This window comes from Rutidosis leptorrhynchoides, chromosome 1 (assembly GCF_046630445.1).
Source record: "Rutidosis leptorrhynchoides isolate AG116_Rl617_1_P2 chromosome 1, CSIRO_AGI_Rlap_v1, whole genome shotgun sequence".
Taxonomy (NCBI): Eukaryota; Viridiplantae; Streptophyta; class Magnoliopsida; order Asterales; family Asteraceae; genus Rutidosis; species Rutidosis leptorrhynchoides.
In genome coordinates this window covers 597,581,080-597,606,056 of record NC_092333.1, presented here as the reverse complement: position 1 = coordinate 597,606,056, position 24,977 = coordinate 597,581,080, and the positions used below count along the sequence as shown (strand labels likewise).

Here is a 24,977-nt window from a genome sequence, read left to right as displayed (position 1 = left end):
AAGTGTTAAGCAATCGTTTTTAAAGAAAACACGGTCGAAGTCCAGACACACTAATGTATCCTAACAAACTCGATAAGACACACTAATACAAATTTCTGGTTCTCTAAGACCAACGCTCGGATACCAACTAAAATGTCCTGTTCATATTGCTTATATACGTTCCATATTAATTGATTTCGTCGCGAGGTTTTGACCTCTATATGAGACGTTTTTCAAAGACTGCATTCATTTTTAAAACAACCATAACCTTTATTTTATCGATAAAGGTTTAAAAGCATTACGTAGATTATCAAATAATGATAATCTAAAATATATCGATTACAAACGACCATTACATAATGGTTTACAATAAGAATATATTACATCAAAAATAAGTTTCTTGAATGCAGTTTTTACACAATATCATACAAGCATGGACTCCAAATCTTGTCCTTATTTTATTATGCAACAGCGAAAGCTCTTAATAATCACCTGAGAATAAACATACTTAAAATGTCAACAAAAATGTTGGTGAGTTATAGGTTTAACCTATATATTATCAAATCATAATAATAGACCACAAGATTTCATATTTCAATGCATCCCATACATAGAGATAAAAATCATTCATACGGTGAACACCTGGTAACCGACATTAACAAGATGCATATAAGAATATCCCCTATCATTCTGGGAAATCCTTCGGACATGATAAAAACGGATTCGAAGTACTATAGCATCCGGTACTTTGGATGGGGTTCGTTAGGCCCAATAGATATATCTTTAGGATTCGCGTCAATTAGTCGTGCACTAATTCTCAAAATTAGTGATGTTCCCTAATTCTTAGGTTACCAAGCAAAAAGGGGCATATTCGGCTTCGATCATTCAACCATATAATGTAGTTTCGATTACTTGTGTCTATTTCGTAAAACATTTATAAAAATTGCGCATGTATTCTCAGCCCAAAAATATAAAGGGTAAAAAGGCAAATGAAAATTACTTCAAATAATCAAGTCTTAACAAGTTTGATTGCTTAACATGTTGGAAACATTTAATCATATAAATATCAATTTCATTTAATATATATAAACATGGAAAAGTTCGGGTCACTACAGAAAACTAGGTCGTTGAACCAAAATTGCTTTACCCGAGGGCTGGACGAGAACTTTTCTTATTATTATTTTTTATCTTATTGAATTAAAGTATGCCAAAAACATTAAAAAAACCCAAAAATCTTTGCTTTTAAAACGACGCTTAAAAAGTAACAAATTTTAAAACTTTGTTGAGAGACGGACTAGGACAACGATCCGAAACGCCCTCATTCTTAAAAAGAAACAAATTTCTAAAATTTATTAATTTATGTTTTATTAGTTAAAGGTTTAAAAAAAAAAAAGATCAGACCCCATGCGATCGCATGGGGTTTCCTCTTCAAATCCATGCGGTCGCATGGAGGCAAAATGCTGGCCAGGATCATAAAGTCAGTCGAGCTGTTCTGTACTCACACAACTACATACACATACACGAAAAACACAGCAAAACACCCTCTAAAATCATCAATTTTTCATCAAATTCAACCAAAATTCGTTCTACAATTAGCTCTAATCATGTCTTTCTTCAGATGGGGAGGCAAGAAGGTAAAGATTTCACCCCTAAACTCTTTAAATTTTTAGTTTTAGTGTTCTTGAGCTAATTTTTACCTAATTTAATTTTATTAATTTCTAGTGTAATTAGAGTTAAATTGTTAGTATATTATGCATATATAACCTAGATTAATGCTATTTAACATGATTTGAAGCCAAAAACTTCAAAATTTTTAGAAATCTAGGGTTTGTGTTCTTGAGCAATTTGGGGCTTTTTGATATAAACAGGTTATGGCCGATTTTTGTCATGAATTATTGCTAAATTAAGTAGTGTAACATGTTTAGGTAGTTAAATGATCCAAACATTGATCCTAAACATGAATTTTGAGAATTAAAGTGGACTTTTTAAGTCTAAAATTCATGAACTTGATTAAATTGATGTAAATGCCATTTGAAACTTGTTCAATTGCTAATAATGATTATTTTGACATGTTATTTGAATAGAATGCTTATGAACTTTGTAAACATTTTCATATATGCTTATTTGAAAAAGTGTAGAATTGATAAAAATATGAAAATAAGTATGAGTTTAATATGGATTAAACATTTTATTGTAATTGTTTCAAGTTGTTATTTTGCTAACACTAATGCATATTTGGATGCACAAATTTTGTGTTTAATGTGTTTTGCAGAAATATACCGAATCTGACGGTGGATCATCATCCAGACAACCTGAAAATGAACCTGAACCAGAAATGCAATATGAACCAGAACCTGAACAGGAACAACAACAACAACAACAACCTGATCAACACGTACCATACTATGATCCGCAACAAGAATATGTTAATGCCTACGTACAATTTCCGATTCATCTAATAATAGAACACCCAACGATTCATGAAGAACAGTTGCATCCTAATTTAAGATTTGATCGAAGTTGGAGAGATTACCCGACATACCAAAGTAACAAATTTAAACTGGTAACGAAAAATGTAGAAGTGCCGAGGGTAATAGATTGGGAGCCTTTGGAAAGGATCCAACTAGTTAACTCAGTTAGGCAGCATCTGATCCAAAGGTATGGAAACTCTTCTTTTCCCGATTGAGAACGTTTATTCACCATTCGTAGGCCTGTATATAAAGAATGGTGTGTTGAGCTTATGAGTACTATATCACTTAATGCGGATGTAGTTAGGTTAGACGATAGGAATTTTCTTAGATTTTTACTTGGCCGTAGGATGTATAGGATGTCCATGCTGGACATGGCCAGGGCTTTACAGATTTACACTCCTGGTGAATTACTACTACCTGATTGTACAAATTTGATTTATCATGGTAAAAGGGTAGATAGGAATTTTGACGCGGACGCCGTCTGGAGGCGTATGTCAAATTATAATGTTTTTACGCTGGGAGGAAGACACTCCTATTTAGATATTAACAAAGCAGAGCTACGTATTATTCATAGATTTTTAGCTAATTCGATTACACAAAGAGGTAAAAACAAGGAGAAGATGACGGGTCTGAATTGACACTTCTGCCTTCAACGTGATCCACCATGTTAATGTGTATGTACTATAACGGAACAGTAGGCATCTTAGAATTTGCCTCCTCATCCACCTCCTTTATATTACTAGGGTTACCATCGCCAATTGCTTCAGACTTTTTGCAAGGGTTTTTTGATATTGTACAATCACTTATCGATTGATTATTAGATGATTCCGTCCCAATTGTACGATTCCGAAGAACACGTTGCACAGATGCATAACCTTTCTTATTGTTTCCCCCCGAATTTTTCCCCATATTCAAATCACCAACAAAACAAAGAGAACCAGAGTAGCAGATATCAAACAACTAGAAGCACGAGAATCACAAGAAAAAATGAAGATTACAGCACGAAAACGATTGAAATCATGATCGCCGTTTGTCGCCCTAGGGTTTATGTTCAGGAAGGGGAAAGTTTTTTATGTGATAATATTATTACAGTAGTATGCTTCAATGAATCTTTTTTTGAAGATATAAAGATACTACTCCTAAAAGATAAATTATTTACCAAAGGAGGTAGAATCCGTCTCTCCATTCTTGACATCAATTAATTATATGCAGATTTCATAATTCATCACCTTCAATGCAGTGGCGAATCCAGGATGAAAACCCAATTGGGTCCCCGAAATTTTTTCAACGATAGTTATATTTTAAGGTCACTTTAGTGGTTGTTTACCTGAAAAAACTATAAATTTTGAAAATATATGGGTCATATCCTTAAATTTAATGGTGTCCTACACAATTTGAAGTAAACATTCTATAAAAAAAAATTACACTAGTGGGGTCATAGGATCCCACTCCTACTATAAACTCGCCCATGCTTCAATGGCAGTTTCAAAACCTATTCTTGATCCTATAAGAAAGATACAATTTAATGATACAAGCATTTGCAAATGAACCCAGATTAAAGACTTAATCTTTAGTTACCTCAAAGCATAGAGAGGACCCAATGTTATTCTTCTTCTCAGAACCCAACTAAAGATTGAAATAAAGAAGACGCCAAAATTATAATTCAAAACCCACAATTTGAATTTGATATACAGGTGAAGATAAAGAAAACTATTAAACACTCAAAAGGCACAACTTTATACAGTCAACAAAGCTGATCGAAAAGCATAAATAAACTCAGCTCGGATCTCAAAATGGTGAATGCAAACCCTAGAAATATAAAAAAGTCAAGACATGGAAAACTAGCAGATTATTTTGAATAAGACCAAATAACCGAGTGGCAAAACATAATAAAAAAAAATCTCATGAAGCAAAAGTTAAAGAATCAATAATAATAATAATATAGAACAATATTGTTGGACTAAAAAAAAAAAAAAAAATCCCAAAAACACAATAATATCTGCTAGTTTACTCACCATTAAAGTCTTGACTGGAGAAGAGGGCCCCATAACTCCAATGAGCAAAACACAATAATATCAAATAAACAAAATTGCTGAAATAGTCCATGTAGTTTGTACCAAAATGCTAGTTTCGTCCCTGTGCTTTTTTTTGATGGATTTGGTCCCAGTGATTTGTAAAAGTTGCTGATTTAGTCCCTCTGACCGACGGCCGTCAAAAAAGGCCGTTAACTCCAGTCATGTGCCAGACATGTGAGGGTATTTTCGTCAGTTTCTTTGATTTATTAGCAAAATTGCTGAAATGGTCTCTGTGGTTTGTACCAAAATTGCTGAATTGATCCCTGTGGTTAGTACCCAGCAATTTCATCTTCATCTTCATCTTCAACCTGCTTCTGATTCATCCTCGTTTATTGATTGATCAAATTAAAACTAAAAATCACTGGAACTTAATTCCAATAGCAGCGTTTAACAAGATTTGTGAAGAGTCTATAACTAAAACAGCATCAAATCTTAGAAATCACCATGAATCGAGTCATTTTTCATCATATGAACACCAAAATCAAAATCATCTTCAGATGCGTTTCAGGTGTTATCATCAACATGAAATCTTCTCATAATCACCTCCTGAATGCTCGAGAATCATCCTTTTCATCTAAATGTTACTGATTCAACTCAATCAAAATGTTGACCGGAATGGTTCGAACTTTGACTTTGAGTTTTCAAGCTCTGTGATGAATCTCAATCTAAAATAAAGCTTCTAATACCTTGAGTAAATGATGAGAAATCCAGATCGGTGCTCAGTTTATTCTGAAAAATCCTAAATAATTCCGGGACAAAATTGCTGAAATGGTCCCTGTGGTTTGTACCAAAATGCTGGTTTCATCCCTTTGCTTTTTTTTGATGGATTTGGTCCCGGTAGTTTGTAAAAGTTACTGATTTAGTCCCTCTGACTGACGGCTGTCAAAAAATGCCGTTAACTCGAGTCATGTGCCAGACATGTGAGGGTATTTTCGTCCGCTTGTTTCCTTTATTGACAAAATTACTGAAATCGTCCTTGTGGTTTGTATCAAAATTGCTGAAATGGTCCCTGTGGTTTGTCTTTCCTTTGAGAAACTTCATCACCTATCTTCATCTTAATCTTCCTCCCCAAATCAACACCATTCAAAACTCTAAAAACTAAAATCAAATTAATATTACAACCGAACAAAGATAACACCCATCATCATCATCTTGATACTTCATCATCATCTATTTAATTTATACTAAAGAAATGAGATATTCAAGAACATAACTCGCTCGATCAAATTACAGCAATAACTATTATAAAAATAAATATCAACTTTATATGACAAATTGGTAAATAAGTTGTTAAAAGGAAACCTGAAGTGATTCAAATTGTTTCGAATAACACGAAGCAGGTCATTGTTGGTGTTGGTATTTGAGGTATCCATTTTACTAAACTCATTCTAAATTCATCAAACCATTTGAACATACACATCTACTTCTACTCCATATTCATCTTTAAACACAATCAGTCATGCACAAACACATCTACTTCTACTCCTTAAATTCATTACTACAAAACAAAAACTCAAACATAAACTCTCAGATTCATATTACAAGCCTTTTACCTCAAATTGGGCAGATCTGGATTTTGTACTTCGATTGCGTACTTCAGATAAGCTCTGATTGCTGCTATTCATCTGTTTCTTGAGCTTGAGCTTGAGCAACCAATTCGTAACTCACCAGCAGCAATCAATTCGTGATTCAGATCATAAAGGTGCGTTCGTGACTTTGATCTTCAAGGTTACTGCTATACATCTGTTTCATGACCAAAGAAGCTTCGATTGCTGCTGCTATTCATCTGTTTCGTAACCAAATCAGGCTTCGTGACCTAGATATGAGGATCGTGAGGTTGGTGGTGGCGTGGTGGTGGTGATGGGAAAGGAGATGGTGGGGTTGGTGGTGACTTTGTGACCTAGATCTGTGATTTGAATTTAGTGATTGATCTAGTGTTTTTAATTTGGTTTTAGTTTTTAGGGTTTTTATGGTGTTGATTTGGGGAAGATGAAGATAGATGATGAATTGAAGGATAAAATAAAAGAATTAATTAATATGCCTAAAATACCCTCATGTGCATAGCATGTGACCTGATATAACAGAATTATTTAACGACCGTTAGCGTGAGGGACTATTTCAGTTCGATTTGCATACTACAGGGACGAAATCCATCAAAAAAAACCCTAGGGACTAAATCAGCATTTTAGTACATGAGTTTTTAGTTCATGATAAACTCGAGATGAATTAACTGGATTTTCAATCTGTTTGTTGCTTATAGCGATCAACGAGATGCAGGTTTTGATAATGATTATGATTATGTATCTAATTAATGTAAATGAACATCACTTGAGAAATCTGAGATTTAAGCATGATGATGAAATTCATAATCAAGTACTGTAGCAAATAGCATGAATATGAATATGTTGAAGTTGATTTGTTGTTGTATTTGTGATATTTATTCTGAATGATAAATGATAATGATGATAGGAATTGAGTTTGTGTTTTGTGAAATATGAATAAGTGTATTGGATCTGAGTTTGAATAATTGATAGTGTGTACCCAGCATTTTTAAACAAACCACAAGGACCATTTCAACAATTTTGCTAATAAAATGAAAGAAACTGACAAAAATACCCTCACATGTCTGGCACATGACTGGAGTTAACGACCTTTTTTGACGGCCGTTGGTCAGAGGGACTAAATCAGCAATTTTTACAAATCACCGGGACCAAATCCATAAAAAAAAAACACAGGGACGAAACTAACATTTTGGTACAAACCACAGGGACTATTTCAGCAATTTTGTCTATCAAATAACATCATCAGGCTATTTTATAAAGAACATATAATTCCATGCAATCATGTCTAAAAACAAGATATTTCAAATAAATCCAACCCCGCAAGACATTCAAATAAGTACTAAAGAATTTGAATATCATATAAGTTCAGTCGTTTACCAGACTTGCATGTTAACGACATTTTCATGACCGCTGTTCCACATATCATTTACAAAATCAATTAAGATAAATTGCTAAAACTGAATTTGACCAAGGGTTCCTAACATCCATCCAGACTAGTTAATAATTGAAAAACTAAATCATCCCCAATAAAGCTAAGCTAGATTAAATTGTATACCATAAGCTGGGACCACGGTTTCAGTTTATTCGCCTATTTCCTCACGGTGGCGATTGAACAAAGACGACATCTCATCTGTAAAAAATAAAAATTAAAAAAATAACAATAACAATAATAACAAGCCATATGTGATATTTATGGAACAAAGGAGTAATTATGAATACCTTTTAATTTCAAGATAAGATTGGATATAGCAGCTAAAGTTGAGGCACATTGATCCTTGCGGTAGCGCTTGAGAACACATGAGGTATACGCTTCATCTGGCAGCCCTATTATTTAATAAACAAAAAAAGTATTATACCGTCATCATGAGCCAAGTGTAATTTCAACTTATTTACAATTTGAGCAGAGAAGTTATATTGTCTAAAATATAATCAGACAACTTTATAAATCAAGAATTCCTTTTTTTTTTTTTTTTTTTTTTTTTTTTTTTACAAAAAATCAGAAGTCAAATGGTTATATACCAGAAGAAGAAGCACATACCGGTTGCGGGGTTCATAACCATGAACAAATACTCACTTGGGTCTAAATTAGCTAACCTCTTATACTTATCATCTTCAGATTTAGTATCTAATTAACCAAACCACAGGTAACGCTAGTTAGTATTTTCAGCAGCATATATCATGATTACCGAGATCGATCGGGGATTTAGTTTACTTACAACAAATTGCTTCTGACGTATCTCTTATAGTCGTCGGAGTGATGCCATACTTGACGGGACCATTTTTTTTCAGCCTATCTTGACCTGAACCAACATAATAATTAATAATTGATAATTATCATTTATCATAAATCATCATAAATAATCATGATAATCAGACAGTAAAATGCATATATATAATTTCCGTTTCCGTAAATAAATAAATAAAATCAGAGAATTGAAAAAATAAAAAGCGGTTATTACGAATTTTGAGAAGATCTTCTTTGCTAGGCTTGGGTCCGTTGAGTCTGTCTCTCCTTTCAATCGATTTAGACAGCTCCGATTTGAGCAGCTCCGGATTGTTTCTTCGAAGATCTTCGATTATCTGATAAGTCCTTGATGTCTTATGCCGGGAAGGCGTCGGCGGCGGCGGCATCCCTATTCGACAAATAGGTATCCTATTTTGCATCTTTTTGTTTCTGGGAAAATTATTATTAGGGCTCCAATCGATCAAACATCAGGTGGATATGTTTTTTTTTTTTTTTTAAATAATAATAATATAACAAAATATATAGAATATAAATAAATATAGATAGATAGATAAATAGAAAATACCTACCTTGCAGAAGTTACGATCTTGAGGGTTAGGATGGATGTAGATTGTAGAACGAGAGAGACACAGAAAGTAGTGGTTCTACGGCGGTATAATATGAATATGAATATGAATGAAAGTGATATTATATATTATATATTATATATATTATATATTTATATTTATATTTATATTTATATTTATATTTATATTTATATATTTTTTTTTAAACTCAGAGTTAGGAATCCATGTGGCCCAATTTAATTTTTTTTTTTTTGGCAAAAACTTTGAATTTATATAGAAATAGATGATTCACGAAATCTTGCACATTACATTCGACCATCATCGTGAGCTTACAATACAAACCATACTCGCGTGAGACATAAAAAATGCTCAAAGAAAAAAGCCATTACACAAATACAAAATACAAGATCGTTGGTTCTATCATCTAAAAAGATCCGCCGGATAGTTCAACCACACATACAATTGGAAACTCTCGCATAACTTTGTGTTCACTAGCCATTGGAATACTTTAAGTTTGATCTTATCCATGTGGCCCAATACACCAAACACATCTCCTTTTTGTTATTCAAGTTAAGCCTTCAATTGAAACCCATTACTATTTCCATTTTCAAAAAATAAAATAAAAAAATACGAGTATAAATTAGAATTATTAATTTGTTTAGAAGAGGATTTCCAAATTTCTTAATCACAAACTCATAAATAAATAAATATATATAAAAATAAATATTTGATCCATCTATTTATTTTTACTTAATATACAAGAGTCTTTGACACATAAAATATAATGATTTTAAATTTCTGACAATATTTTTCTTTGATTCGTATGCATTTATTTATGGTGACTATATTGTTTTCCAACTATGATAGGAATTATGATACCTTATTAACTAAAGAGCTACAATAGCATTACCGTCATGTCATACTTCTCAATATGTTCTTTAACCAAACCAAACGTTCCCGTTTCGGAAATGTGATTAATGTCCATAATAAACTGACTTGCTTTATCGGATTGGAAGATTCGTTCTATGTCATTTGGGGGACGGTTAACACTCATCAAATCGGTCCTTAGTAGTTTACTGCTTTATTACTTCTCTTTGTTTCGTGCACCCTCATGCATCATCAACCTGCTCGAGAGTATGCGTCATAAGTTTTTCTGGGGCGGGTTCGGGGAAGATTCTAAACTTTCATGGGTTAATTGGGATTCTATTCTTTCACCATATGGGGCGGGTGGGTTGAATATTGGGTCGCTTAATCCGAAAAACTGGGCTTTGGTGGGAAAATGGTGGTGGTCGTTTTCGTGTCGAAAATGAGGCTCTTTGGGTTAAAGTCATTAAAAACATCTACGGGCGGGATGGCGGGTTGGGTCTTGATATCAATAATCCTCTACTTAAGCAATGTTCTCTGTGGCGCAATATTATTAAACTTGGTAATGATTTGTGTAACATTGGTTTGGATTTTAACTCGTTTTTTGTACGGTAATTTGGTGATGGGCATGATGTGCTATTTTGGGAGGACGTTTGGGTTGGAAGTTCTTGTCTCAAAGAATTGTATCCATGGGCGAGTTTATGTATTAGTCCGTGGGGTCACGGGACACCGCTAATTTAAAATTTTTACGTAGAAAATACTCATTAAATTTTATAGGACACCACTAAATTTAAGTACAGGACCCATATATTTATCGAATTTATAGTTTTTCCTTTGAATTATATAGGACACCACTAAATTTAACTACCCGAATCACAAATATTTTTCAAATTTTTAAGTTTTATGAAGGTAAACAACCACTTAAATAGTATCCAAATATAATTAGTACTGGAAAAAAAATTCGGGACCCCATTGAATTTGAATCCTAGAATCGCCACTGGTTGTATCCGAGTTTGTCCAGGTTGGATGCTACGCAAGCTGCTTCTGTAAAAGACAGGGTACAGGTATTAAATGGGATGTGGCATTTCAATTGGAACCGGAAGAGGGAGCTTTTGGGTAGATTAGTAGGAGAGTTCGACCAGCTGACCCGTTTGATTTGTGACTGCGCAAACATTGGTGATGGCTGCAGTTCGAGGGTTTGCACTCTTGACAACAGTGGCGTTTATAACACGAAAATGGTTGCTTCTAAAATTGATGAATTAATCCTCTCTAGTAACTCTTTGAACCAAGAGACTCTCTGTAACAGTTTTTTCCCTCAAAAGATTGGTATCTTCGTATGGAGGTCTATGAGAAGCAGGATCCCGGTTAGATCTGAGCTCGAAAAACGGGGCATTGATATTGACTTTGTTCTATGCCCTTTGTGTAACGATGTTGTAGAATCGGTTGACCATGCAATTATCACTTGTAAATTTGTGAAAGATATTTGGGATGGTGTGTTTAGATGGTGGGGGGCTTCCAGGCCACCTGATTTGTGCTTGGATAATGTTTTTCGCGGTTCAAGTATTAATGGCCTTTCGGGACATGGCAAAAAAATTTGGCAAACGGTAGAGTGGGTCACGGCGCATTTCATATGAAAGAATAGGAATCAAAAGGAGTTTCGCGGTGAGGCTTGGGCGGCTGCAAAGATTGTTAGCGAAATTCAAGTCAAGGCGTTTCAACCGTTCTCATAAAAATCTTCTTGAGTAGCATCAATGGCTTCTAAATCCGAGTAATCTGGGTTTCCCTCGTGTTAACAACATTGATTCGGGCTGATGTGTATCGCTATTAGTCCTCTGCTGCACTGTGTTGCGCTTATACATTCTGCACAGTATAGTGTGTGTGTGTGTGTGTGTGTGTGTGTTGTTAATTTCGTGTAGTGTCTGTACAGTGACAAGCAATATAACATATTGTGGGATGGTCTGCGTTGCTGTGGTGGTGTTTGACCATGCTAAGTCTTCCTCCCCCATGGTAGCTTGTATATGTATATTTCTATAGCTTTAATAATAATATAATTGACTTGATTACTTTTCAAAAAAAGAAAAAAAAGAAAAAAGAAAAAAGGATTAGACCCCACTATGGTGACTCTGACATAGAATGATTGTATCGAACAAGTATCGTCTTCAAGATCATCGCCACTTGAAGCATAGTCATAGCTTTGTTTCTGTCTCATATACCCACCAGAAGTTGGTGTTCCACCAGACATTTTAAGTGGACTTTCACTAATTATTAATTAACAATAGGATTTAGGACACTGTAGGAGATTAAATTGGATTACATGTATTTTGAGTTTGGTTAACTGCTGAGGGATTCGTAAATAGTGTGCATGACCAAGTGATGATGAAACAGTTGGTTTTATAGTTGAGAAATGCCAGATTCGTTACTTGCATCTGTTAGCATATTTTTTGCTTTAATTTTATTAAAAGTTTCATTTATCTTCTTTTAACAACTTACCATCAGAATAAAAAGAATATTTGAACCTAAAGTATGTTAGCCCCGAACTAAGTAGTGATAAGAACATAAAAGATGTACTACCATAGTTATATTTGAATTGAATTAACTTTTGTTCTAATTCATCCCTTTTGAAGCAATTTTTTTCTCAAAACTTCATAATATTGGGACCCCCATTCGTTTTCTAGAGGCCATTTTTTAAATAAGGTAAAAGAATGTTTCGAAGGCAAACAACTTTTTTTTTTTTTTTGGACAACAATCATGGTGATCACTCAGGTGAGACTTAATCACCCACGTGATTATCTCCCGGCAGTTGCTATACTCGCCCCCAACTGCGTGTCTAGGAGAAAACACGCATCAATCCCATATGGGGCATGGACGGTAATAACCCTCTCCCATTTACCCCCCAACACGATGTGAGAAAGGTGCCATGGGTGGTACTTCATGGCACGGATGAAATTGTGGGTTATAATATGTAGCTAACAGGGATCGAACTCCTGACATCCCCTAAAGGAGGCATGCAGGACCGTCTTTAATTTATAAGACCATGTGCAAGACTTAATAATGAGCCCTTGTAAACGTAAAAAAATAGGCCCTATAAATGTAAATTTGTTTCAATACATATAACGAAATAAAATTACTAAACAACTGTGACTATAAAACAAAAAATGCTCAAAACAAACATAGCAAAGTCTTTACCTAAAGGTTTCTTATACCTATTCCACATGCCTTTAATATATAAAATTAGTCCCAAAAAATATTTAATTATTTAAACTCAATTATTATTTAGTCTAAAATAAAATAAGTATTCTGATTTCATGAAAACAAGTATATATAAGGGATTTTTTCAAAACTTTTGGCCCTTCTAAAATTTAGATCCTTCTAAAATTTAGGCTCTGTACGATTGTCTATCTTCTACACCCTCTAAGACGCCTCTGAAGGCAGATCACCAACCGCCGGACCACATCACAACTTCGAAGTGAAGCAACTTTAGTTCTAAAAATCATTTCGTTTTCAAGGTAAAGTGAATTGGGAATAAATAATAAGACCACTTTAGCCTATGACGGATATTCATTTGCATCCTTAATTTAAGTTGAGACTAAGGGATAAATTTCACTCCTTAGATCAAATTATGTCAGATTTACACAATTCAATGTATTCAACGGTACGTTCATTATTTTCATCACGTTCAAATTGTGAATTCTTCTCGTGTAATTGCTCAGAAATATGTTCTATATATGAATCCTAAACTTCGTGATTGCTCTGCTCGAATTAACAACAGATTCATGAAGATCGATCTCGTGTTCTTCGTTGTTCGAAAACGTTAACTGTTTTGGCCTCTGGATCATTTCAAAATGATTTGAGGAAAAGTAAAATTGCAGAAGCGTTGCATTTCATCTAGTGAAGCTACCTGCAAACTTTCAGATCCAAACATGAAGAATGAGCATGAATTTCGTGGTCAACGTTCGTAATATAGAGTCAACATAATTGTTCACCATCAAATTCGAGATCTATGATATGATTGAGATTGATTTGATGATTTTTGAGCATTTGATAAAGGATTTGGAGTATATTTCATGAAGATTTCAACCTCTAAAACACAATAGATTGCAAGTTTGATTTTCAAGTGTTCATGGTGAAATACTCATCAGTTCTTCATATGATTCTGAATTATGTTGCGGTTTGCTTGAAGATTGTTCGAGAATTGTGTAAATCACTGCTTATAGAAGATGTTTCAATCGATTTTATTTGCTAATTTGATCGAAACTAAGTTTTGATAAAAGGTGTGTTCATCATCTGTTGTTAATCAGACGAAGAAGAAGAAGAAGCATATGAAGTATAACAATTCGATAAAAGTCGATCACATGTGATTTCAATTTAATCACATGTGATTCTGCATGTCAATCACATGTGATTTCAATTTAATCACATGCGATTCTGTATGTCAATCACATGTGATTGTAAAACCCAATCAAATGTGATTCTGCATGTCAAATCCAATCACATGTGATTGTAAAATCCAGTCATAAATTAAGAATGTAAATGAATACAACTCCTTTAGCCTATACATTACATATTAAATAAACATAATAAAGATGGTGCAAATAGCATGCTCACTCCCCACTCTTATCTTCCAACCAAACCCACCACCCATATTATATCATAATTTTAGATAAAATTCCTAAAACAAGTAAGCAAACAATATACAATACTACTACCTCCGTCCCACCACAAGTGTCCACCTTTCTATTTTAGGATGTCCCATTTCAAGTGTCCACTTTGTGTTTCAACCAATGAGAAGAGGTTATTCTGGAGAGAGAATATTTCTGATTAGTGGAGAATGAAGTTAGTGGAATTTCCTAAAATTGTGTGCAAAAAGTATGTGGACACTTGTAATGGGACGGAGGGAGTATATGACATATTTTTTATAGAATTTTGTGACCAATAAAGTAAATAAGTTAAAGGATACTACCATTGTTGCACGTGGCAACAAGATCCAACAATGTTGCATACAACACAATTAGAGATAATTGACCTAAAAATCTCTTTGTTTCACCATCTGAGTCCTCTTTTTGAAGCATGTATTCATTCATCTGTTATTCCGTTGTCAACCACCTGCCACCACGATATGCCACCTTCACTGTTTTATGAATCGACGTGTGCCACTAGACCTACCGTTTCACCCTGCTCTACCTCAAAAGACAAACTTAAGAAGTCCCGACTTGCTTTCATTCCCACAGTCAGGGCTTCAATTCTTCATGCAGTCAACGAATAATTTGACGTACAACCTGTTGTAGAACATCGTACCAAAAAAAAACATCAAATGAAAGTGATTATACTGTATTTAAGGAAATCCAAAATTGAATAAAAGGGAAAGAAAATTTTTGGTCAGATTATTGTTTGGTGTAACACACATTATTTGCAGTCTCAAAAAATCTAAAATTATAAACTTTTAATTCATGGTAGTTGGTTTTCAGGTGCCAATAGTCAACTAGTGAATCAATGAGTGCTATGCAAAACAGCAATGATACCAAATTTGTTACCTACGTACAGATATTTCTGTTTTAAAAAACACGGACAATGTTGAAATAAGTACGTTGTGGGTCACTTAAACGTATACATGCTGTAGAAGTATGATACGCAGTGTAGTGACCCGAACTTTTCCATATTTATATTTATATATATATTAAATGAAATTGTTATTTACATGATTAAGTGTTTCCAACATGTTAAGCAATCAAACTTGTTAAGACTTGATTAATTGAAATAGGTTTCATATAGACAATTGACCACCCAAGTTGATCGGTGATTCACGAACGTTAAAACTTGTAAAAACTATACGATGACATATATATGGTTATATATATAGTTAACATTGATTTTATTATAAGTATGTATCTCATTAGGTATTTTAACAATGAGTTATATACATAAAAATGAGACTATTAATTTAAAAAACTCGAAAACGATATATATAACGATTATCGTTATAACAACGTCTTACTAGGTACATATGAATCATATTAAGATATTGATACACTTGGTTAATTATGTTAAATGATAAGTAAATATATTATTAAGTGTATTAACAATGAAATACATATGTAAAAATAAGACTACTAACTTAATGATTTCGAAACGAGACATATATGTAACGATTATCGTTGTAACGACATTTAACTGTATATATATCATACTAAGATATATTATATATCATAATATCATGATAATATAACAATTTAACATCTCATTTGTTATAATAAATAATGGGTTAACAACATTCAACAAGATCGTTAACCTAAAGGTTTCAAAATAACGTTTACATGTAACGACTAACGATGACTTAACGACTCAGTTAAAATGTATATACATGTAGTGTTTTAATATGTATTCATACACTTTTGAAAGACTTCAAGACACTTATCAAAATACTTCTACTTAACAAAAATGCTTACAATTACATCCTCGTTCAGTTTCATCAACAATTCTACCCGTATGCACCCGTATTCGTACTCGTACAATACACAGCTTTTAGATGTATGTACTATTGGTATATACACTCCAATGATCAGCTCTTAGCAGCCCATGTGAGTCACCTAACACATGTGGGAGCCATCATTTGGCAACTAGCATGAAATATCTCATAAAATTACAAAAATATGAGAAATCATTCATGACTTATTTACATGAAAACAAAATTACATATCCTTTATATCTAATCCATACACCAACGACCAAAAACACCTACAAACACTTTCATTCTTCAATTTTCTTCATCTAATTGATCTCTCTCAAGTTCTATCTTCAAGTTCCAAGTGTTCTTCATAAATTCCAAAAGTTCTAGTTTCATAAAATCAAGAATACTTCCAAGATTGCAAGTTTACTTCCAAGTTTTCTAAATCCATTCCAAATAATCATACAAGATCAAGAAACCTTTGTTACTTATAGTAGTTTATCTTTCTAATACAAGGTAATAATCATATTCAAACTTTAATTCAATTTCTATAACTATAACAATCTTATTTCGAGTGGAAATCTTACTTGAAATTGTTTTCGTGTCATGATTCTGCTTCAAGAACTTTCAAGCCATCCAAGGATCCTTTGAAGCTAGATCTATTTTTCTAATTTCTAGTAGGTTTATCCAAGGAACTTGAGGTAGTAATAATGTTCATAACATCATTCGATTCATACATATAAAGCTATCTTATTCGAAGGTTTAAACTTGTAATCACTAGAACATAGTTTAGTTAATTCTAAACTTGTTCGCAAATAAAAGTTAATCCTTCTAACTTGACTTTTAAAATCAACTAAACACATGTTCTATATCTATATGAGATGCTAACTTAATGATTTAAAACCTGGAAACACGAAAAATACCGTAAAACCGGATTTACGCCGTCGTAGTAACACCGCGGGCTGTTTTGGGTTAGTTAATTAAAAACTATGATAAACTTTGATTTAAAAGTTTTTATTCTGGGAAAATGATTTTTGTTATGAAAATGAAACTATATCCAAAAATTATGGTTAAACTCAAAGTGGAAGTATGTTTTCTAAAATGGTCATCTAGACGTCGTTCTTTCGACTGAAATGACCACCTTTACAAAAACGACTTGTAACTTATTTTTCTGACTATAAACCTATAATTTTTCTGTTTAGATTCATAAAATAGAGTTCAATATGAAACCATAGCAATTTGATTCACTCAAAACGGATTTAAAATGAAGAAGTTATGGGTAAAACAAGATTGGATAATTTTTCTCATTTTAGCTACGTGAAAATTGGTAACAAATCTATTCCAACCATAACTTAATCAACTTGTATTGTATATTATGTAATCTTGAGATACCATAGACACGTATACAATGTTTTGACCTATCATGTCGACACATCTATATATATTTCGGAACAACCATAGACACTCTATATGTGAATGTTGGAGTTAGCTATACAGGGTTGAGGTTGATTCCAAAATATATTTAGTTTGAGTTGTGATCAATACTGAGATACGTATACACTGGATCGTGGATTGATTCAAGATAATATTTATCGATTTATTTCTGTACATCTAACTGTGGACAACTAGTTGTAGGTTACTAACGAGGACAGCTGACTTAATAAACTTAAAACATCAAAATATATTAAAAGTGTTGTAAATATATTTTGAACATACTTTGATATATATGTATATATTGTTATAGGTTCGTGAATCAATCAGTGGCCAAGTCTTACTTCCCGACGAAGTAAAAATCTGTGAAAGTGAGTTATAGTCCCACTTTTAAAATCTAATATTTTTGGGATGAGAATACATGCAGGTTTTATAAATGATTTACAAAATAGACACAAGTACGTGAAACTACATTCTATGGTTGAATTATCGAAATCGAATATGCCCCTTTTTATTAAGTCTGGTAATCTAAGAATTAGGGAACAGACACCCTAATTGACGCGAATCCTAAAGATAGATCTATTGGGCCTAACAAACCCCATCCAAAGTACCGGATGCTTTAGTACTTTGAAATTTATATCATATCCGAAGGGTGTCCCGGAATGATGGGGATATTCTTATATACGCATCTTGTTAATGTCGGTTACCAGGTGTTCACCATATGAATGATTTTTATCTCTATGTATGGGATGCGTATTGAAATATGAAATCTTGTGGTCTATTGTTACGATTTGATATATATAGGTTAAACCTATAACTCACCAACATTTTTGTTGACGTTTAAAGCATGTTTATTCTCAGGTGAATACTAAGAGCTTCCGCTGTTGCATACTAAAATAAGGACAAGATTTGGATTCCATGTTTGTATGATTTTGTGTAAAAACTGCATTCAAGAAACTGATTTCGATGTAACATATTTGTATTGTAAACCATTATGTAATGGTCGTGTGTAAACAGGATATTTTAGATTATCATTATTTGATAATCTACGTAAAGCTTTTTGAACCTTTATTTATGAAATAAAGGTTATGATTTGTTTTAAAAATGAATGCAGTCTTTGAAAAATGTCTCATATAGAGGTCAAAACCTCGCAACGAAATCAATTAATATGGAACGTTTTTAATCAATAAGAACGGGACATTTCACGCAGATCTGCGAGATTGCATTTATATCTGTTGATAGACGAGCTGTTTTCAGACTTCCCTTTAAAGAGGCCTACTACATTTGGAGCCCCGTCGCCTTCTATATTGATGACATTATCATTTACAACCAATTTAGTTTGAAATTGCGATATAGCGTTCTTCTCTATTGCCTAGGTATGAAGAATGGACTGAGCCACTGAGGAACATCGACAACCAGTGTCCATGAAGATGTTCGAGAATGCCACGTGGGATGAGACACCAAATGAACATATGATACATTACTAGCCTATATGCATCATTGAGAAGATAAAATAAGGAGTTATGGCATAACAAGATAAGCAACTTTAATAAGTGCAAAGCAGACATCAATCCAAAGTTGGTTAACTTTTATTAAGAGTAAATTACACCAATAGTCCTTGTAGTTTACATCGTCCTTATCTTTTGAAAATTACAGCGGTCTTCTTTGTAATTTTAATGAAATTGTATTAATCGTCTTTATCTTTTAAAAATTACATTGATCGTCCTTGACTTACATAAAAGTGTACGTTCATGGTCCCTCGTATTAATTCACATTTTGAATAAGTCGGAGACCATTAACGTACACTTTAATATAAGTCATGACAATTAATGTAATTTTTGAAAGATAAGGACGATTGATATAATTTCAGTAAAACCACAGGGACTGCCACTGGAATTGTCAAGCGAAACCATAAGGACTATCGGTGTAATTTACTCTTTTATTAATAACCCAGAGTAGAGGTAAAAAGGTAAAAGGTATTCCCTGTTCGGGCTATCCGGGAGGGTGAGTAATCCGACTCCATACTCAAATGTACGCAGCCTAGCAGGATTACTCTCTGGCTGTTTCGAAACCATCCCTCACCACCAGTAAATATACTTTCTTACATAGGATTCGAACTTGAGACCTCTTGCAAAGAACTGAGGGCCCTAACCACTTGGGCTATCTAGTGATGGTTAATAACCCCGAGTATAGGGAAAAGGTTATTACCAGCTCTTCTACTTTCACTAGAACTTTATAAAAGAACATTTGGTGAGCGAGAGACACGCAAAAATGACCCAAAATGTTTGATACGTCTTTTGGCAGTTAGACCAAAAACTGACCCATTCTTTGCTCTTAAAAACACGTATTCATGAAGTTTCGAAAAAATTTTGGAACTAATTCTGTTCGGTAGAAATGAAGTTTTTGGTTTTCATCACCATCAATCATTGGTATGACTGCAGTTCCGTCTTCACTTTCTCCACCATCATCATGAGTAGATGATGATGTCACAAGTGAAATGAAGACAACCACTATGAACCCCTTAAATGATGAGGCACTTGTAGTAATGTTTGTAGTAATGTTTGTGAGAACACGATGATTGTCACATCCACTATGAACCCTTAAATGATGGTTTTATTAATGATAGAATTATATTAAAATCTGACTCTCCGTTTTTCCACGCCTCGTTTTTCATAATATGATTATGAACTGCAGAACGCTTGAAGCTGGAATTTTAGCATTGACTATGGAACACGAGCCAAATTACGCTCCTAGGCTCCCTTCTTCGAGGTTGATTCCTGTAATGACCCGACTTTTTTGACTTACTTTTTTGCCTGTTACTTTCATGAAACTACGTATTTGTGCGTACTGTGTTGGTTTATATTCTGGGATCTTATTTCATGCTTAATTACTTTCGTTAATACCATACAATGTGCCATTAAGTACTTAGTTACTTAACTTGATCCCCGAATGCTTTTATGACCGTTAGTGTCACTTGACGTTTAGAATGAGCTATATGTTTTGGTACACGTTTAACTTTTGCCGTAATTGGAATATTACGACTACGTAATACTAATTGTTATTTCCTAATAACAATTACTTGGGTTATTGGTTGCTTAATTACGCTTAGTAATTTACTTATGCTCACTAGTTAGTCTTGTTGGACTTTCTACCTTGTTGGACTTTAGCCCACCTACTCTAGCTAATGGACCATTTAATTAGCCCAATTTTAAATGGATTATGACCCACTAAGATGTAGGACAAAAGCCCATTTATAAGAGCCAACATACTAGCATTTTTGCTAACCATTATCACAAATGTTGCATGGGATCCTAACAATAAGCACCACCTTTAGACCACCACTAACCAAAAAGTAAAAAGGTGTCCCCTTGTCCCCCCCCCAACCCTACGGCCACCACCACCCATCACCACTACAAATACCAAGCTATTATCATCCATTTTACACTTGATCTCATCCTCATTTTACACACACTTACTTTCTAATTTTCTCTCTAGTCTTTCTCACTCTAAAAATTGTAAGTTTTAAATTTTCTTCTTCTTCTTCTTCTTCTTCTTCTTCTTCTTCTTCTTCTTCTTCTTCTTCTTCTTCTTCTTCTTCTTCTTCTTCTTCTCCTCCTCCTCCTCCTCTAAATCACGACATCATCATCATCTTTATAACATCAAGCTTGTTAGCTTTTTGATCTTGTTATATCTTGTAGATTCAAACTTTGATTTGAATCCTTCAAGAACATTAAAGATTCATGCTTTCTAACTTTGAATCTTCATTACTTTGATGGATCTAGGCTTTATAGCTTAAGATCACTTTATTTTTGCTAAAAGATCAAAACTTATGTTTATGATCTTCATGAAACTTGAAGATCTAGCTTCATGCTTTAAAGATCTTCAAGAACATTCAAGATTCAAGCTTTTTAGCTTTGAATCTTCATTACTTTTGTTGGATCTAAGTTTTCTAACTTATGATCTCTTTTATTTTGTTAAAAGATCAAAACTTGTGTTTATGATCTTCATGGAACTTGAAGATCTAGCCTTTTGCTTTAAAGATCTTCAAGAACATAAAAGATTCAAGCTTTCTAGCTTTGAAATCTCATAACTTTTTTTAAAATGATCCAAGCTCTCTAGCTTAGGGTTCCATTACTTTGTTTGATCAAATTTATGTTCTTACTTGTTTGATTGAATGAAAGTTTGTAGCTTTAGTTGTAGATAGAACTTGTATTTGTATTAAGACTAAGAACATGATGTAACATTGGTTCATCATCCTTCTAAAACTCTTAAGTGAGTTGTATTCTTGCTTAGTATTGACATTGTGTGTTGATGGTTGAAACTTAGTCAAAGTGATGTTAAAACATCAAAGAGTTGTACACTTGAAGCTTACACGCATCAAGGATGAGAACCGTGATGAGCATCAAGCACCAAGAAACCCACCGGAGCACTTGTTTGCTGTTTTTCGGGGTCTGATCAGACTCCTAGGACTTCTGAAAAAGTGATTTTCAGATAGTTCGTTTCGAGTAGATGACTTTTCGTTTAGGACTCGCCTAAATCCGATATACGGTTTAGGATTTATAGCCTTCCGAAAATCACTACGCCTTTGTAACGACGTGCTGAAAATTCTGACCTACTCGCGCTTAAACCGTCGCCACGGTCAAACGAAATCGAGTTAGGATCTGAAAATTGGATAACGATTAGAGGACTCACATACGGAGCCTTGGTCACTAACCACGCATCTTTTCGGTTTGTATAGAGGTCGTAGCAGCTGTCCAAACTCAGTCTTTTGTTTCGATCTCTATTCTTGTTGAAAACTTACTTTAGCTTTTACGAATGATGATGATGATGATGATGATGATACTTAAGACTTAATTTATTCACTTTTAAACTTTTGTGGACAATATACTGACTTAGTGACCTTTGACTTAGGTTGACGACCTTTCGGACCGACTTACTACCTGCATACTTTTCATATCAACTTTTACTGCTTATTCACTGTAAGTTATAGCTTTCCTTTTTACTTTACTATTTTTGGGACTGAGAATACATGCGCTTTTTATGTTTTACATACTAGACACGAGTACTTAAACTTTATATATGTGTGGGTGACATAACGGCACAAAGATTCCCCTTAGCTCGGTAACGTTTAGTCATTGGTTTATTAACCGGTTAATGCGAATCTTAGATATAGATCCATAGGGTTTGACATCCCCACTCGGGCTAGTCGCGCTAGCATTCAACGGATGTTTAATACTTCGTAAACAGATGCACTCGCCAAGTGTACTTTTAGGGGGGTAATATTACGTTAAGTTAGTTACCTGGTGCCCACGGATAAGAATATACTTTTCATACTGTTTGAATACGAAATCTCGTGGTCTACATTACATTACTGATTACAAACAAACTATAGACGTTGTTGCTTCCGCTGTTAGACTTGCTGTCTTGGTGTTATAGACTTGCTGTTACAGACTCGCTGTATTAGACTTCCGCTGCATTACTTAGAGATGTCTCAATCATTGAACTTTTATTTTGCATTCGCAACTTATGTTATTTTGAATAATGTGTAACGACCCTGGATTTTCCAACTTATATTATTAATATTTATTATTAATACTTGCGTGTTAATAAATGTATTCTTATACATTTTTCTTGTCACCGTAATTGACTATCCATGTCTCGACTCGTCTTTTCGACACGTGCTTTTCACAATAATATTTCGAATATTATTTACGTTCATAATTAATTATTATTAATTATTCCTAATTAACTAATGTAAGTAGTTAATTACTTGGTCTTTTTACTAAATTGTTGCATACTTATACATGGGCTTATGTTATTAGACTTGGACTATCAAGGCCCACCCTACACCACTTAATGGATTAATTAGTGAGCCCATTTTTATGCTAGTGATTTATTAAGGATAAACAAGATTAATTAGTTAAGTGAGGAGACAAAGATGTTTCAAGCATGCATGCACCTCTTTCCCATGTATTTGACTTATACACTTTCCTAGCAAACACCACCCTCCCACACATGAAAGATGAAAGTTGACTACCCTCTTTTGGAGCCCCTAAGGCTGACGGTTTTGAGCAAGGGAGAGGGAGATCCATTTTTCCTTTTTTTGTTACTTATATGCTAGTTTGAACTTCATTTTACACACATCATACTTACACCACTTCTTTTCTCTAGACTTTTTCTCTCTAAATTGTAAGTAAAATATTTTCTTTCTTTCTTCTTTCTCTCTTTGAAACCACCAAGTTCATCATCATCATACTTGTTGTTGTTTGTTGTTAAAGATCAAACTTTATAGTTTGTATCTTCATGTAATCTTGCTTCTTCCATCCTTTGTTTGATGAGGAAACAAGAACAAGGATCTAAGCTTGTTAGCTTATGGTTCTACACTTGAAATATTATAAAGATCTAAAGTTCATAAGCTTTAAGATCTTACTTGAGTTCATGTTTTGGAAACTTAAGGTTTATTGTCTTAAGATCCAAGCTTTGACTTGAATCTCCTTAAGTATGAAACAAACATGAACTTGTTACTTGTAGCTTTAATTTATTTCTTCTTTTTGTATGTATTTAAATTCGTGACTTTATTATTTTGGTCAAGTATTACTAGTTAAACTTGATCTCATTTTTTCTTGAAACTAAAGTTTAAACTTTGTAAGTTTAAGAACATGGAAGTTAAACTTTCTAGTTATAACTTTATGCACTTATGTTAGATCTAAGTTTCTACAGGTTATGGTCTTCTAATTTTGGCTAAAATAAAAGCTTATAAGCTTATATACATTCTACAAGATTAAAATCTAAGTTTCATAACTTATGGTTTTATTAAAGTAAAGATTCAAGTTCTATAACTTAGGGTTTAACTTAAGAACACTAGATCTAGACTTTTTAGTCTAGGATCTTCAAGATCTAACTAAGATCTAAGTTCTACAACTTAAGATCTTGTTTATTTAGTTTACATTCAAGTTTATAGCTTAATATTACTATTAGAACTCATGTATGTGTCGGATCTAAGATCTTGATGTAACTTTGGTTCATCAACCTTCTTACAACCCTTAAATGAGTTGTGCTATTTATATTAGACATACACTAGTGTCATGATGGTCAAAACTTGGTTAAGGTGATGCAAACACATCAACGAGTTGTACACTTGAAGCTACAAGCATCAAGGATGAGAACCGTGATGAACATCAAGCACCAAGAACCCACCGGAGCACATTGCTTACTATTTTTTAGGCCTGATCATTCACCTGGGCTACTGGAAAATGTGAATTCCAGATTTTTCGGTTCGAGTAGATGACTTTTCATTTAGGACTCGTCTTAATCCGATTTACAGTTTAGGATTTATAGCCTT

General features: G+C 33.6%; 1 long non-coding RNA gene and 2 pseudogenes across 1 annotated transcript; all 3 read right to left on the bottom strand.

Moving 5' to 3' along the window:
• The window catches only part of LOC139883852 (F-box/kelch-repeat protein At1g55270-like), an 83,559-nt pseudogene extending 75,506 nt beyond the window's left edge, over positions 1–8,053 (bottom strand).
• Positions 8,054–8,060: 7 nt separating this feature from the next.
• Positions 8,061–8,992, bottom strand: LOC139883859 (uncharacterized). Its single transcript, XR_011771870.1, has 3 exons — positions 8,902–8,992; positions 8,547–8,761; positions 8,061–8,377 (listed from the first exon to the last, which is right to left on the bottom strand). It is a non-coding gene; the product is annotated as an uncharacterized lncRNA (long non-coding RNA).
• A 5,716-nt stretch (positions 8,993–14,708) lies between these two features.
• Positions 14,709–23,727, bottom strand: LOC139847249 (mediator of RNA polymerase II transcription subunit 17-like; annotated as a pseudogene).
• Positions 23,728–24,977: the final 1,250 nt, after the last annotated feature.